Here is an 11,907-nt window from a genome sequence, read left to right on the forward strand (position 1 = left end):
TCACAAGTGCTCTAGTAGTACGGGTGATCACATATTCTTATTTTACTCCCCTGACAAAAAAATATAGATAGGAAACAGACAACTATCACCTGGTATTACTGCACTGTTCACTAGCAGTTTAAGGATCAAGTCCAGGTAGCTCACAACTCACATGTGCTCTAGTAATACAAGTCATTTACCTAATTTTACTTTACACCTAGAACATAAATATAGATAGGAAACAGAAAACCATCACCTGGTATTACTGCACTGTTTACCGGTAGTTTAAGGATCAAGTCCAGCCAGCTCATAACTCACAAGTGATCTAGTATTACAAATTATTCACCTATTCTTATTTTACTCCCCAGAAAAAAAAATAGAGATAGGAAACAAAAAAACCATCACCTGGTATTACTGCACTGTTCTCTGCCAGTTTAAGGATCAAGTCCAGCCAGCTCATTACTCACAAGTGCTCTAGTATTACAAATTATTCACCTATTCTTAATTTACTCCCCTGAAAAAAAAAATATAGATATAGGAAGCAGAAAACCATCAACTGGTATTACTGCACTGTTTACCGGTAGTTTAAGGATCAAGTCCAGCCAGCTCATAACTCACAAGTGATCTAGTATTACAAATTATTCACCTATTCTTATTTTACTCCCCAGAAAAAAAATATAGATAGGAAACAAAAAACCATCACCTGGTATTACTGCACTGTTCTCTGGCAGTTTAAGGATCAAGTCCAGCCAGCTCATTACTCACAAGTGCTCTAGTAATACAAGTCATTTACCTAATTTTACTCACACCTAGAACATATAGATAGGAAACAGAAAACCATCACCTGGTATTACTGCACTGTTCTCTGGCAGTTTAAGGATCAAGTCCAGCCAGCTCATTACTCACAAGTGCTCTAGTATTACAAATTATTCACCTATTCTTAATTTACTCCCTGAAAAAAAAAATATAGATATAGGAAGCAGAAAACCATCAACTGGTATTACTGCACTGTTTACCGGTAGTTTAAGGATCAAGTCCAGCCAGCTCATAACTCACAAGTGATCTAGTATTACAAATTATTCACCTATTCTTATTTTACTCCCCAGAAAAAAAATATAGATAGGAAACAAAAAACCATCACCTGGTATTACTGCACTGTTCTCTGGCAGTTTAAGGATCAAGTCCAGCCAGCTCATTACTCACAAGTGCTCTAGTAATACAAGTCATTTACCTAATTTTACTCACACCTAGAACATATAGATAGGAAACAGAAAACCATCACCTGGTATTACTGCACTGTTCTCTGGCAGTTTAAGGATCAACTCCAACCAGCTCATTACTCACATGTGCTCTAGTAGTTTGGGTGATCACATATTCTTATTTTACTCCCCTGACAAAAAAATATAGATAGGAAACAGACAACTATCACCTGGTATTACTGCACTGTTCACTAGCAGTTTAAGGATCAAGTCCAGCCAGCTCATAACTCTTATGTTCTCTAGTAATACAAGTCATTTACCTAATTTTACTTTACACCTAAAACATAAATATAGATAGGAAACAGAAAACCATCACCTGGTATTACTGCACTGTTCACTAGCAGTTTAAGGATGAACTCCAGCCAGCTCATAACTCACAAGTGCTCTAGTATTACAAATTATTCACCTATTCTTATTTTACTCCCCTGGAAAAAAATAAAGATATAAGAAACAGAAAACCATCACCTGGTATTACTGCACTGTTCACTAGCAGTTTAAGGATCAAGTCCAGCCAGCTCATAACTCACAAGTGCTCTAGTAATACAAGTCATTTACCTAATTTTACTTTACACCTAGAACATAAATATAGATAGGAAACAGAAAACCATCACCTGGTATTACTACACTGTTCTCGGGCAGTTTAAGGATCAAGTCCAGCCAGCTCATAACTCACAAGTGCTCTAGTATTACAAATTATTCACCTATTCTTATTTTACTCCCCTGAAAAGAAAATATAGATGGGAAACAGAAAACCATCAACTGGTATTACTGCACTGTTCTCTGGCAGTTTAAGGATCAACTCCAACCAGCTCATTACTCACAAGTGCTTTAGTAGTTTGGGTGATCACATATTCTTATTTTACTCCCCTGACAAAAAAATATAGATAGGAAACAGAAAACCATCACCTGGTATTACTGCACTGTTCTCTGGCAGTTAAAGGATCAACTCCAGCCAGCTCATAACTCACAAGTGCTCTAGTATTACAAATTATTCACCTATTCTTAATTTACTCCCTGAAAAAAAAAATATAGATATAGGAAGCAGAAAACCATCACCTGGTATTATTGCACTGTTCACTAGCAGTTTAAGGATCAAATCCAGCCAGCTCATAACTCACTGGTGATCTAGTATTACAAATTATTCACCTATTCTTATTTTACTCCCCAGAAAAAAATATAGATAGGAAGCAGAAAACCATCACCTGGTATTATTGCACTGTTCACTAGCAGTTTAAGGATCAAGTCCAGCCAGCTCATTACTCACAAGTGCTCTAGTAGTACGGGTTATCACATATTCTTATTTTACTCCCCTGACAAAAAAATATAGATAGGAAACAGACAACTATTACCTGGTATTACTGCACTGTTCACTAGCAGTTTAAGGATCAACTCCAGCCAGCTCATAACTCACAAGTGCTCTAGTATTAGAAATTATTCACCTATTCTTATTTTACTCCCCTGAAAAAAATATAGATAGGAAACAGAAAACCATCACCTGGTATTACTGCACTGTTCTCTGGCAGTTTAAGGATCAAGTCCAACCAGCTCATTACTCACAAGTGCTCTAGTAGTACGGGTTATCACATATTCTTATTTTACTCCCCTGACAAAAAAATATAGATAGGAAACAGACAACTATTACCTGGTATTACTGCACTGTTCACTCGCAGTTTAAGGATCAAGTCCAGCCAGCTCATAACTCACAAGTGCTATAGTATTAGAAATTATTCACCTATTCTTATTTTACTCCCCTGGAAAAAAATATAGATAGGAAACAGAAAATCATCACCTGGTATTACTGCACTGTTCTCTGGCAGTTTAAGGATCAAGTCCAACCAGCTCATAACTTACAAGTGCTCTAGTATTACAAATTATTCACCTATTCTTATTTTACTCCCCTGGAAAAAAAATATAGATATAGGAAGCAGAAAACCATCAACTGGTATTACTGCACTGTTTACCGGTAGTTTAAGGATGAAGTCCAACCAGCTCATTACTCACAATTAAGTGCTCTAGTAGTACGGGTTATCACATATTCTTATTTTACTCCCCTGACAAAAAAAATATAGATAGGAAACAGACAACTATCACCTGGTATTACTGCACTGTTCACTAGCAGTTTAAGGATCAAGTCCAGCCAGCTCATAACTCACAAGTGCTCTAGTATTAGAAATTATTCACCTATTCTTATTTTACTCCCCTGAAAAAAATATAGATAGGAAACAGAAAACCATCACCTGGTATTACTGCACTGTTCTCTGGTAGTTTAAGGATCAAGTCCAGCCAGCTCATAACTCACATGTGCTCTAGTATTACAAATTATTCACCTATTCTTATTTTACTCCCCAGAAAAAAAATATAGATATAGGAAGCAGAAAACCATCACCTGGTATTACTGCACTGTTTACTAGCAGTTTAAGGATCAAGTCCAGCCAGCTCATAATTCACAAGTGCTCTAGTAATACAAGTCATTTACCTAATTTTACTTTACACCTAGAACATAAATATCGAAAGGAAACAGAAAACCATCACCTGGTATTACTGCACTGTTTACTAGCAGTTTAAGGATCAAGTCCAGCCAGCTCATAACTCACAAGTGCTCTAGTATTAGAAATTATTCACCTATTCTTATTTTACTCCCCTGGAAAAAAATATAGATAGGAAACAGAAAACCATCACCTGGTATTACTGCACTGTTCTCTGGCAGTTTAAGGATCAAGTCCAACCAGCTCATTACTCACAAGTGCTCTAGTAGTACGGGTTATCACATATTCTTATTTTACTCCCCTGACAAAAAAATATAGATAGGAAACAGACAACTATCACCTGGTATTACTGCACTGTTCACTAGCAGTTTAAGGATCAAGTCCAGCCAGCTCATAACTCACAAGTGCTCTAGTATTAGAAATTATTCACCTATTCTTATTTTACTCCCCTGGAAAAAAATATAGATAGGAAACAGAAAACCATCACCTGGTATTACTGCACTGTTCTCTGGCAGTTTAAGGATCAAGTCCAACCAGCTCATAACTTACAAGTGCTCTAGTATTACAAATTATTCACCTATTCTTATTTTACTCCCCTGAAAAAAATATAGATGGGAAACAGAAAACCATCAACTGGTATTACTGCACTGTTCTCTGGCAGTTTAAGGATCAACTCCAACCAGCTCATTACTCACAAGTGCTCTAGTAGTTTGGGTGATCACATATTCTTATTTTACTCCCCTGACAAAAAAATATAGATAGGAAACAGACAACTATCACCTGGTATTACTGCACTGTTCACTAGCAGTTTAAGGATCAAGTCCAGCCAGCTCATAACTCACAAGTGCTCTAGTAATACAAGTCATTTACCTAATTTTACTTTACACCTAGAACATAAATATAGATAGGAAACAGAAAACCATCACCTGGTATTACTACACTGTTCGCCGGCAGTTTAAGGATCAAGTCCAGCCAGCTCATAACTCACAAGTGCTCTAGTAATACAAGTCATTTACCTAATTTTACTTTACACCTAGAACATAAATATAGATAGGAAACAGAAAACCATCACCTGGTATTACTGCACTGTTCTCTGGCAGTTTAAGGATCAAGTCCAACCAGCTCATTACTCACAAGTGCTCTAGTAGTACGGGTTATCACATATTCTTATTTTACTCCCCTGACAAAAAAATATAGATAGGAAACAGACAACTATCACCTGGTATTACTGCACTGTTCACTTGCAGTTTAAGGATCAAGTCCAGCCAGCTCATAACTCACAAGTGCTCTAGTATTAGAAATTATTCACCTATTCTTATTTTACTCCCCTGGAAAAAAAATATAGATAGGAAACAGAAAACCATCACCTGGTATTACTGCACTGTTCTCTGGCAGTTTAAGGATCAAGTCCAACCAGCTCATAACTTACAAGTGCTCTAGTATTACAAATTATTCACCTATTCTTATTTTACTCCCCTGAAAAAAAATATAGATGGGAAACAGAAAACCATCAACTGGTATTACTGCACTGTTCACTAGCAGTTTAAGGATCAAGTCCAGCCAGCTCATTACTCACAAGTGCTCTAGTAGTTTGGGTGATCACATATTCTTATTTTACTCCCCTGACAAAAAAATATAGATAGGAAACAGACAACTATCACCTGGTATTACTGCACTGTTCACTAGCAGTTTAAGGATCAAGTCCAGCCAGCTCATAACTCACAAGTGCTCTAGTAATACAAGTCATTTACCTAATTTTACTTTACACCTAGAACATAAATATAGATAGGAAACAGAAAACCATCACCTGGTATTACTACACTGTTCTCTTGCAGTTTAAGGATCAAGTCCAGCCAGCTCATAACTCACAAGTGCTCTAGTAATACAAGTCATTTACCTAATTTTACTTTACACCTAGAACATAAATATAGATAGGAAACAGAAAACCATCACCTGGTATTATTACACTGTTCTCTGGCAGTTTAAGGATCAAGTCCAGCCAGCTCATAACTCACAAGTGCTCTAGTAGTACGGGTTATCACATATTCTTATTTTACTCCCCTGACAAAAAAATATAGATAGGAAACAGACAACTATCACCTGCTATTATTGCACTGTTCACTAGCAGTTTAAGGATCAAGTCCAGCCAGCTCATTACTCACAAGTGCTCTAGTAATACAAGTCATTTACCTAATTTTACTCACACCTAGAACATAAATATAGATAGGAAACAGAAAACCATCACCTGGTATTACTGCGCTGTTCTCTGGCAGTTTAAGGATCAAGTCCAACCAGCTCATTACTCACAAGTGCTCTAGTAGTACGGGTTATCACATATTCTTATTTTACTCCCCTGACAAAAAAATATAGATAGGAAACAGACAACTATCACCTGCTATTATTGCACTGTTCACTAGCAGTTTAAGGATCAACTCCAGCCAGCTCATAACTCACAAGTGCTCTAGTATTAGAAATTATTTACCTATTCTTATTTTACTCCCCTGAAAAAAAATATAGATAGGAAACAGAAAACCATCACCTGGTATTACTGCACTGTTCACCGGTAGTTTAAGGATCAAGTCCAACCAGCTCATTACTCACAAGTGCTCTAGTGGTTTGGGTGATCACATATTCTTATTTTACTCCCCTGACAAAAAAATATAGATAGGAAACAGACAACTATCACCTGGTATTACTGCACTGTTCACTAGCAGTTTAAGGATCAACTCCAGCCAGCTCATAACTCACAAGTGCTCTAGTATTACAAATTATTCACCTATTCTTATTTTACTCCCTGAAAAAAAATATAGATAGGAAACAGAAAACCATCACCTGGTATTACTGCACTGTTCACCGGTAGTTTAAGGATCAAGTCCAGCCAGCTTTAGTAATACAGGTGATTCAACTATATTTAGTTTACCCCCCCCCCTTCAGAACATGAAGATATATAGGACAAATAAAACCGTCACCTGGTATTACTGTATACTGTTCGCCGGCAGTTTAAGGATCAAGTCCACAAGTGCACTTGCGATTGATATTCAATTCCATTCAATTTCGATTCATTAATATCAACATATATACAATGTTTACAAAAAATGTGCATAAAAACAGGAATAATCATATAAATGTACAATAAAAATGATAAAAAATATAGTTAACTATATTCTATCAAATAAAAATAAAAGGTCAATCGCAACTATGTGGCATAGAATATTGGAAACTGCAAACTTGCGATTGACTACTAAGGACTTATGATTGATTCTTATTAATAGCAACTCTAGGACGGGCCCAGGATATAAAAAAATACATGATATAAAATATGAATGAGGGGACAGCTTATTAAATGCAAGAGCCTGATTGGTGCTGCCACCGAAAAAAGGAAATTACAACATAATATGGGAAATATACAGAGAAGTCAAAGCAACTTTTATTTTTATTTTGTTAGAATAAAACAATACAAAAGTGAGACCTTTCAAGAAAGAAAAAAGTACACCCAGCAACTGTTTTTATAATGCCCTGTCCTCTGACAGTTTCCGAATGAAGTCCACAAGTGCTGTAATAACAAAGGTCTTCCATCTACACTCGCCCCAACCATTCATGCTGCCATCTAGCTCCCATGATTGTGTGTATGTTTACACGATCATGAAAGATCTAGATATTCAAAATTTAACATATATACATTTATATCTCCATGAAAAAACTGACATAGTCCCGATAAAATTATACATTAAATCTTGCCTCACAAATATCTACAAAAGTAGCAAAGGATAAAACAGTAAAAATCTTATTATTATTAATCTGCCAAACTGGATTTGTCTGCCCTGGACCAACCCTAAAAAAGAAAACGGGTTAGAGTGGAGGGGGGTGGGGGGGGGGGGGGGTGGGACTCTTTCAACAAATCTGATGAATGATCTACATTGCGATATAGCACACAGCGAGAGGCAGAAACCCTGCAATGAAGCTGATATATTGCGGGGCATCAGGCCATTTCGTAATGTAATCAAATTTAATGCACAAATCTTTAATGTCAAGTGCCTCGTTACTAATTACTTCATTGACCTGTTGCTAGGTAGGACACCAATAGTTATGACTTGTCCTAATGTTGCAATTTGCATTCTTCCTAGATCTATTGAAATACAATTATTCGTAACGGGTGAATGAAATAATTTGTAACAAGGCACTTGACAAAGATTTCTGCATTAAATTTGATTACATTTTGAAAATGGCCTTTTCGGTATTCGACAGTTTTAAGCGATATGGGTGGAAAAAATCCCACTGTCATATCCTCAGAATATGATTATTCATTCATATAATTTGTTCATTTCAACTATCATCTGCGTTAGTAGTGGTAATAAAAATATTATGTTTTGCTGATTGGCCATCTAACAATCAAACATTGTCGTCACCCCTATCATTGAATAATCGGACCGGAATTGTAATAGAATTATTAATTTTTTTGAAATTAAACGAAAGGGAAGCATGGGAAAGAAAAGGAAAAGAACAGGGAGACATGCAAGCCAATAAAACGACAGCATGTGCTGAATGTTTAATTGTTGGTTGGGAGCATGTTGAACGGAAACCATCAAGGAATAGACCCTAAGTAGATTTTGTGCATTCATTCGGTGCAATCATTTTACATTCCATGAATTATTTTCAGACCAATTTAATCTAATAATGTAATCTAATGCGGGCAACTTATATTTACAGTACCTTTTTATTAATTTTCTTCGGCATCCTTTATAGATCTAGGCTCGAGTTATCCGAAAGTCGCATGGAATCTGGAATGCCCGGCCGGAATGTCACCAACTTCCAATCACTTTTCCTACATGAACACGAAATGAAATGTGTGTAATTAAAAGATACAGAAGCACGATGAGAGATTTATGGCAAAATTCATTTTTTATGAATGAAATTGATATCATGGTATATAGGTAGCCTTTCCTACTTTTAATTACCTGCTATTAATCATGAATCGAATACTGCAGGCCATTTTCGTACAACACTTTTGCCTGGTGACCACTTTATTTTTACAGGTGTTCTTCACGAGTCAGAATGTAGATTGCACGCATTGGACCATGATTCATGTAAACTGCATTCTGACTAATAGATTGAAATAAAATCTCATTAGAGATGAATTAGTAACACTGTCGCAATAGTAATACACCTGACAAAAAGATAGTGAATTCAATTTGAATGCATTACCATGCGTATTTACGAAATATCTGATAGCTCTCACACACAGCAAAAACGAATAAATATTCCTGCGAAATGAACAAATTAATTAAATCAACCTTCTTCTCTAAATCATGACAGGGTGAATTCAAATTACACTCGTTAAATAAACATCAAAATGCTAGTTACGCGATGTTATCAATATCCAAATTCATACAACCTCAATCAATCCGACAATGACATAAAACTTAAAGCTTGACTTGACTTACGTACGTGCGTGAGGTCCGAATTGAAAATGGCGCCACAAATCATTCGTGACCTGGTTCGCGCAAGCGCAGTCGAAGGAAAAGGGAAAGAGGAGAGCTAAACGGGAACAAAAAGAGGAAGAAGAAAACAAAAGGGTGAAAAGAAGAAGAGAACAGCTGCAATTAATGCCCGCCAACAACGTGTGGATCGGGGGCCCAAAAGGCCCTTGCTCCCCCCCCCCATCAAACCTAAAACAGAGAATATGAAGGGAAGGGAAAGAAAAAGAAGAGAGAAAGGGAAAGGAAAAAAAAGAGAAAGAAGAAAGGTAGGGGGAGAGATCAGTTGCGATTTTCCCCGCCAACAAGGTGTATCGGGGGGGGGGGGGGGGGGGCTTGGGGGTACAGATGCCCCAAATATAATTCAAACGTGGTTAATTTCCATAGCGATACCGGTGATTTACAAATGTTGCCAGAAATATTTTTAATCAATCTTTAGTAAGTTATACTTTTTAATGCGTTTGTTGGAAAATGGCAAATTCCTAAGGAAAGAAAGAAAAAAAAAAAGAAAGAATAATGACCTGCCTTTGTCACAAAATTTACTCATCTGACCGTGATTAAATGCATAAAACCCCTGAACTTCCGGGGGCTGTGCCCCCTGGATTCCATCTAGGGCCCTAATGCAGGCACCTGGGAGATCCACCCCTTGACCCCCGCCGGGGCTTCGCCCCTATAGACCCCACGCCAATTTATGCTACGCTCTACCTGACAGTTAATACCACCCACCCCCACCTACTTAGAGAAACGTACCAATATTTGGCTCGCATAATTTCAAATGTGGGGCCCCCTAAGAAATCCTGGATCCCCGCCTGGCCCCTAGACCCCACTTTGAAAAACGTTCAGCGGAGTGGTGCAGATTTTGTCTGCCCCCCAAACGTTTTTGCTGTAATGTTTTCATTTCCGAGTTATGGTGTGACACAGTAATAAGGGATCTGATATATCTCAATATCCTTCCCGACATTTTCATCAATTTACACTCTGAGGGGTTCACCAACATATTAATATGATTGCAGCCAGGCGCGTACGCAGGGGCTGGGGAGGGGGGGGGGGGGTTGGGGGTTGAACCCCCCCCTTTGGTATTTTTTATTTGTGTATTTTGGAGAAATCCCCCCCTTATATCTCAATTTCCTTCCAGACATTTTCATCAATTTACACTCTGAGGGGTTCACCAACATATTAATATGATTGCAGCCAGGCGCATACGCAGGGGGGGGGGGGGGAGGGGGTTGAACCCCCCTTTGGTATTTATGTGTGTATTTTGGAGGAAACCCCCACCCCTTTGGTTTTTTGTTTTTGTTTTTGTTTTCTTTAAATTATGACAATGGCTGACCTAAAAAAAAGGTGACCTTACCCCCCCCCCCAACGAATTTTTTTCAAATTTTCAATTTTCAAGACCTCCCCCCCCAAAAAAAAAAAAAGAAGTGTCCTCTTATCCCCCCCCCCCACATGGTGCCACCATTTTCAAGTACCCCCTAATACAGAGCACAATTTTTTTTTTTTTTTTTTTTTGCTCCCGAAAATTTGAAAAACGCGCCGGCCAGCGAATTTTTTTCCGTACTCGAGAGGGCAAATACCCCATGTGCGCATGCGCGTGGACTTGTGATTTCTCTGCTACTTCCCATACGAAATGTACATGTATTCGCATCTACTGTGCACGATTCGCGTTCTACGAGTAAACGATGGCATAGTAGTCTTCAAACACAGACTCTGATTTGCCAGTTTGAATATCGTGCGTAGCAATAGTACTAGTATTCAAGTCTGAGTAGTTGTATGATTCAGACATTTTAGTGCTTACAGAAATGCATCCAAATTGAATAGCATGGTATAGTAGTCTGCAAGCACAGACGCTAATCGGACAGTTTGACAACATAGTGTCTTGAGTAGTGCTTTATATTCAAATATGTGTAGTTTTATGATTCAGACCCTACTGGTGCGTGTATTGGAAAGGCATCTCAACTTGCAGAGTGGCATAGTAGTCTGCAAGCACAGACGCTAATCTGACAGTTTGACAAAATAGTGTTATTCAAGTCTGAGTAGTTTTATGATTCAGACCCTACTGGTGCGTGTATTGGAAATGCACCTCAACTTATAGAGTGGCATAGTAGTATGCAAGCACAGACTCTCCTTTGACAGTTTGACAGAATAATATAGGCCTATTGTGTATTGAGTAGTGCTTTTATTCAAGTTTTCGTAGTTGTCTGTGTTGTGCCACTGCTCTCTCACTCTCTCTCTCTCTCTCTCTCTCTTTCTCTCTCTCTAGCTCTCCCTCCAGTATGCTCGCACTCTCTGTATTACTTTTATTTATAATCATGGTCTGCTGAGAGCCAGAAGGATGTTAACTCTTAACACAACGAATGTTGGCGACTTGAATAAAGTACTTCTCAGCACACTACTAGTATGTTGTCAAACTGTCAGATTAGCGTCTGTGCTTGCAGACTACTATACCATTCTATACAAGTTGCAATGTATTTCCATATGCACTACTGGGTCTGAATCATACAACTACACAGACTTGAATAAGCACATCGCGACACATACGCATATTGATTTGTCAAACTGGCAAATCAGAGTCTGTGTTTGAAGACTACTATGCCATCGTTTACTCGTAGAACGCGAATCGTGCACAGTACATGCGAATACATGTACATTTCGTATGGGAAGTAGCAGAGAAATCATAAGTCCACGCGCATGCGCACATGGGATTTTTGC

Source organism: Strongylocentrotus purpuratus, unplaced genomic scaffold (assembly GCF_000002235.5).
Source record: "Strongylocentrotus purpuratus isolate Spur 01 unplaced genomic scaffold, Spur_5.0 spur5_scaffold_14, whole genome shotgun sequence".
Lineage (NCBI taxonomy): Eukaryota > Metazoa > Echinodermata > Echinoidea > Camarodonta > Strongylocentrotidae > Strongylocentrotus > Strongylocentrotus purpuratus.